We start from the raw sequence: 6,629 nt of genomic DNA on the forward strand, positions 1-6,629 counted from the left end.
TAAAACTTTGAGGATATTTCTATAACAAATCAGCCATGACAACATAATGTCATCTAGGAATGTTGATCCATTTCCTCAGTGAAGCTGTCTCCTTTCTGTCCCTTCATCCCAAAGTCAGGAGGCAAAGTCAGATTGAGAGATAGAGTTGAATTCTCCAAGAGAACATGGGACTCTTGCATGGGTGCCACTTTCCATATGCAGTGGTGGTACAACACTGTGCTGAGACTCAAAGTTTGCCCAGCACTCCTCATTCACAGTAGTCACAACCACTAAATTGAGCTGCTAAGTTGAGTATATGTTACAAAATCTAAATTGAGTAGATGTTACAAATATACTGACCTTACTAGGAACAGGTAGCTGTGGACTAAGAGCCTGCATTCCACTACAGTGTTTCTCTGTACATTCTTGGTTAAGTAATGAACTTCATTACCATGGTTTAGAGGGCATTATCATATGCATGACCAACCCCAACCTAGAGAAGTTTAGGTAATCCTCTAAACACCTATCAGAAAATTGAATCCCAAGTAAATATAGGTGTAACCCATTCTATCAGAAGTTCTTTCAGGTGCAAAATGCATTAAAGATGAGCACAAATCTCTTTATTACTGTAAATGGGCCCTGTGGACCACTCTGTCTGTCAGAGTTGAACATAAATCCCTCTTCAGACCCTGAGATACATATAGTTCTTTGTATCAAGGCCATCCCAAAACTGGTGTGCACAGCCACAGATTTCATTCCATTCATGAAGTTAAACATAAAACCCCACATCGTTTTCCACATATTCTTATTGAGGGGAGCCACATGTGAGTGTAAAACCTGGAGTATCACATGTTAAAATTCTAATGCCAAAGATTCAGCAGAAAAAGAAAATATATTAGCAGAATGATACAATAATAATAATTTAAATTAAATAATAAATCTTTTAAAAAATAATTCGACTGTGAGGTGTCTGCAAGAAGCAAAATTAAATGGACTGTGGATTTGAACTATAATATTGGTATACTATGGAGAAAAGATCATATATAAGGCTTAATAAATCTACATTGATTGACTATGAATGAATGAAGAGTTCCATGGAAGAATGGATAAAAGGATGCCAACCAACCCCCAAACACTTGCCTGAAATCTTAGGAAGCCACACATTTAGCCTGTCCTTTTAGATTTCTGCCCAGTTTCCTTTCTAGATAAGAAGATAGGCCCCACAAAACATTCTATTAGCAACAGCACTGTAGATGGCATCTTTGACTTTCTTGTTCCTCATGCTGTAGATAAGTGGGTTCAACATGGGGATCACAGCTGTGTAAAACATGGACACCACTTTATTGAGATCAAAGGAGAAACTTGCACTAAGGCATACATAAATAAAGAGTACCATACAAGATGGAGACAGTTTTCAGGTGGGAAGAGCAAGTGGAAAAGGCTTTGTGCCTCCCTTTGGCAGAGTGGATCTTCAGGATGGCAGTGAGGATGTAAATGTAGGAGACCAGGATAGTCAGACCACTGAAGACTCCCACAGCTCCAGCCATGATGAAAATTACCAACTTATTGAGCCTAGTGTCAGCACATACAGGGGAAGTCAGGGGGACATGTCACAGAAGAAATGATTGCTGACAGTGGGATCACAAAAAGGGAGATGGGATGCATTTGTTGTATGTGTCATGGTTTTCATGAACCTGATGATATAGGGACCAATCACTAGCTGGATACAGAGTCTGTGAGATATGGCAACTGAATATAATAATGGGTGCAGATGTCAACATAGTGGTCATAGGCCATGGATGTCAAAAAAAAAAAAAACACTATGCTGCCACAAAGAACTCAAAGAACCACTGCTGCAAAGCACAACCCAAGAAAAAGATGACTTTCTTCTTTACAAAGAAGTCATTGAGCGTCTTGGGTCTCACAACTGAGGAGAAGCTGATGTCCACAAAGGACAAGTAGCTGAAGAAAAAGTACATGGGCATGTGGAGGCGACAATCCATCCATATCAGAATAATCATATTCAGGTTTCCAGTTAGGTTGGTAAGGTAGAAATTCAGAAAGAGCAGGAAGAGGAAGACCTGCAATTGGGAGTTGTAATTCAAACCTGTGAAAAAGAACTAGGTGATCCTCGTGTAGTTTTCAAGGGCCATTGACTGCTTGTGGTTTCCACTAGAAGAAGAGCAGAAGAGTCTCAGCAGTTTTGGCAAACTTATCTTCAAAAACAGGGCACAGAAAAAATATACTAGTAACTGGGAGAGCATTAGAGATTCTATGACTTAGTTGCATGCTGTGGCCAAGGAAACAAAAGTTAAATATAGACCAGTGCTAAAAATCATATCTGAAGCTATAATATTTTAAGACTGTAGAAATCTATCAATATAGAGATAGGAAAAAAAGAAACCTAGTCAAGAGGAGCAGCTTACTCAAGGTCCCGTAACTAATTGATGCAGAGATGGCTCCAGAATAGATGTCTAATAACTCCTGCTTCAGTGAACTTTGCTTGAGTTAAATATCATTTTATTTCATGTAGGAACAAAACTGAAGCTCAATCCACATTCATAATGCTAGTGACTGGCAAAGGTAGGCTTTGAAAATGTATCCTTCAAAACAAAAAGTGCTCTTTCCTTTTTCACACTGCAGAACTGTTTCCTGTGTCTTCACAATTCCTTTCATCTTAGAGAAATCCAAAATTAATTCCAATACAAGTACAGGATAATGCATTTTTGGCTTCTTATTCCTGGTGTTGAATTACAGCTAATGGCCATTAGTGGACAGCCCATGAAATAACAGTGTTGGTCTTAAGTATAAGCTTTATGGAAACAATACAGGGAAGAAATCTGGAAAAGAGCCTAAATTCTCTCAACTCTATCCTCTATGTTTCCTTTTGTCATTCACTATAAGGAGGCCCTTGGTAAAGTCAGCTATTCTCTTTGAACCTGAGTCATTTCATTGCTTCAATGTGGCTAAAACTCTTGTACCTTGATCTTTCAGAATTCTCATCCATTTAGAATAAGAGGATCGATGTATATGTGCTCAGAAAACTACTAATACTTTACTTTTAAAATTTTTTATTAGCGCAGGAATATCGAAATCCTACATGCTACTTATGTTAGACATTCTCCCTTCTAATTTGAAATTTATTATTTGACTTCAGTAAGGCCTTCTCTGAGGCCAATAATACAGCTTGCATTATATATTTTGCTTCAGGAGAATTAAAGAGAAAGACAGAATGGCCAGTTGAACTGTCCACTCATCACACTCACTTCTCGCTTAAACCTCTTCAAAAGTCTGATAACTCCTCTAGGATCAGTTACACACTCTATCTCAGTCTTCCATTTAACAACTGTCCAAAGCTCCTCAACACTTCCTCTCAGTATTGGCTTCTAAACCTGCCCAAGCCTTCTATCTGTCTATGTACACTTTATTTTCTGTTTCTCTGTTTCATTTGGTGCTTAGAATAGAATACACTCTTCTGTACAGGCCAAACCACCCAGACTGGTGGGTACAATCTGCTTTCATGTTCAGAGCACTAGGATTAACATCTTCACAACCTTTGACAGCCTTCTTTTAGCAAGGAATTCACTTGGGTGGTTTACACAGGGATGTGAATTGAATTCAGTGCTGTATTTTCCTCTTACTCCACTGGAATTTCCTCAGATATAGCCTTTACCACACGTTCCCAAAGAAATAATTTCCCCAGGATTTTTCCAAAGTATGTCAAGAGATTCAGTATTGAAGGCAAGGGCTGGAAGAGAACAACTGCTGATGATGTATTAACTGGTTGTTAAACTTTAGCGTGAGATTGTATCTGAACTGCTAGCCTATGACAAAAGAAATAGATTTCTTATTGCCAATAAAGGAATAGAAACCAATAACCAAAATTCTTAGGGTTATTTTTCACCTCCAATACAAACAGCATTAACCTGACAAAACAGAGTCTATATGGAGACCTGAATTTTGGTTCTAGCCAGAGTAAGGGAAAATTACAGGTCCCTAGGCATGCAACACAATTTCCCTACTCCAGAATGTTCTGTGTTTTTTGTTTTGTTTTTAATTTCCTAGTATGCTGCTGTAATCTTTAAAGCAATTTTCCATGAGAACTTAACATTTGATAACTTTCTGTTGACTCTACATATGAAAGAAAAATTTATTTCTCTCCTGAAAGCCGTTTAAACCTTGTCCTTTCGTCATTAGTTTTTGACTATTAATATTGTTAAGAAGACTGAGAACTGTTTGAATTTTTTCCACTTTAGTGGGTAGTAGGTTTTGATTTCCTTTGTACTTAGACTTATTTTATGACTTTATAATTGAAAAATCTCCTCTAAGATATGTGGGCTTCTTTTTATTGATTTTTGTGTAAAACAGTGAAAATTTTTAATATAAATATTTGACTCATCATTAGCTCAGAAAACATTTTATAGCTTTGATCCTCCCTTCTGTTTTGATGGCTTCGGCTTATCCTAAACAAACACATAATCTGTTGCTGAATCTCTACTTTATGATTTTTATATCATTATGCTGCTTCTCCTCTTCTTAATCATGTTCTCTTTTTTCTGTTCATCTTGCAAAATCTTTTAAAATTAGTATTCTAAAGCATGAGTTCAATTTTATAAGTGTCAGTTCTGTATTTAAAGTCTCCCATGTGGTTTTTAATTCTGACATTGCTTTGTAGTTTCCTTAAAGTCCTCTCTTAATACTTAAATACCATTGATCTCATCATTTTTTTTCTTACTATAATCTCTTCTCTTCCATGATTTGCTGCCTCCTCTTCATGGAGAAAAACACATCCGAGATCCCCCTAGAAAATCCAAAAGTTTTCTAATATCTTTCTCATTCCTCTGGTACTGAATTTGAAAATTATGTGATTCTTTTGAGTTGTCTGGTAATAATCCCTTTCTATTGTGTGACCATATGAGTTTATAGGTTTAATATTGCTAAGGGTTTTTATCTGTGTACTTTCTTAAGTAAAGGATCTTCTGTCTACAAAAAGGGTGTGCCATAAGTCAGGGTGTGTAGAGTGACTTTGATCATGTTTACTGTTTTCCTGATGGTTTGTTAAAGTTCTATTATTTGAAGAACTGTGTAATACTTTCTCTATAAGCATAATATTTATATTTTATATATTTTTTTGAATTTTAGTTGTTGACTTAAATGGAAATTAGTATTTTAATTATTCCTATGTTATCTATCACGTAATTATTTTTAACTTCTTTATGTAAATATGTTTTGAGTCACTCTTTCTTTAGGTTTCTAAGATTTCTATTTAAATTTACCTTTTTGAAATAGAAAGGTGAATACTGTACGATCTCACTTATATGTGGAATTTTAAAAAAGAAAAAAATCCAAATCAGTTACAGAGAACAGATTGGTGATTGCCAGAGGCAGGGGTTGGGTGGGTGAGGATTGGGTGAAGGTAATCAAAAGGTATGAACTTCCAGCTATTAAATAAATAAATCAATAATTCCAGAGGATGTAATCTACTATAGTTAACAAGATTTAATTGTATATTTGAAAGTTGCTAAGAGAGTAGATTTGAAAAGTTTTCATCACAAGAAAAAATAAACATCACAAGAAAAACAATTAACTATGTGTGGTGATGGATATTAACTAAACTCATTGCAGTAATCATTTTACAATATATACATATATCAAATCATTATGTTGTACACCTAAAACTAATAATGCAATACTATATGTCAATTATATCTCAATAAAAAATTACTTTCTAAAGTCATGGAATGCCTAATTTTCAAAAAGTTCATTTATAGTTACGACATAATTACTTTTGATTAAGGTTGAAATGTTAAATTCTGAAAATATGCCCCCAAACAAAAGAGGATAAATTCTCCATAGTGGTAATTGAATATGTATGAATATAGATATATAAACATGAGACCTTGATCACATATTCACCACTCTTCACTGATTCCCTATTGCCTCTATATCTCAGCATTACAGAATATTGCCTTTCCTCACCCCCTTGACTTTAGGCAAGGCCATATAACTTGCTTTAACCATTGCAATTTGAACAGAAGTAGCATGTGTCACTCCTTGTAGAAGCAAACAAGAGCCCTTGTACTTTCTTCCCTACCACACTGAGTAGAAAAGTTCTAAGTGGTGGATCATTTAATTACCTGAAGTCTTTGAACATAAAATCCACTACTGTGCAATGAGTATACACCAAACAAGAAATAAATAGGTTTCTTGACTGGTTTATGGCACAGACATATGGAGGTTGACGATAATTATAGAATAACCTAGCATACCTCTCTAGTATGCCAACAGATACTAAATACTTTGAAGATATCATGGAAATATTATGTAAATTTTAACTGATGGGAAAGAATAAAGTCTTCACATAAACAATCTATTTAAAAAATACTGAGATTAAAAAAATGTATTGCTTTTGTTACAGAAACACTCTGGTATGTAAATCTGGCCTATAATTGATTATAAATTTCAATGAACGTATAAAGATGATCTAAAATTCTAACTTTTATAGTTTCATAATGAAGTGGACAGCGAATCCCACAAATTACAATCTTCATTCAGATACTCATAGTTTCCAAACAACCTTAGAGTGCCCCAATATTAAATATATATGAGCAGTCAGCCAAGAAGCACTACACATCTGGGAAAGCCTCTAT

The 6,629-nt window shown here is 35.3% G+C and overlaps 1 pseudogene; it reads right to left on the reverse strand.

Annotated features, from left to right (window-relative positions):
- Window positions 1-1,180: 1,180 nt before the first annotated feature.
- Window positions 1,181-2,132, reverse strand: LOC124229150 (olfactory receptor 1009-like; annotated as a pseudogene).
- Between the last annotated feature and the right edge of the window lie 4,497 nt (window positions 2,133-6,629).

This window comes from Equus quagga, chromosome 17 (genome assembly GCF_021613505.1).
Source record: "Equus quagga isolate Etosha38 chromosome 17, UCLA_HA_Equagga_1.0, whole genome shotgun sequence".
NCBI lineage: Eukaryota > Metazoa > Chordata > Mammalia > Perissodactyla > Equidae > Equus > Equus quagga.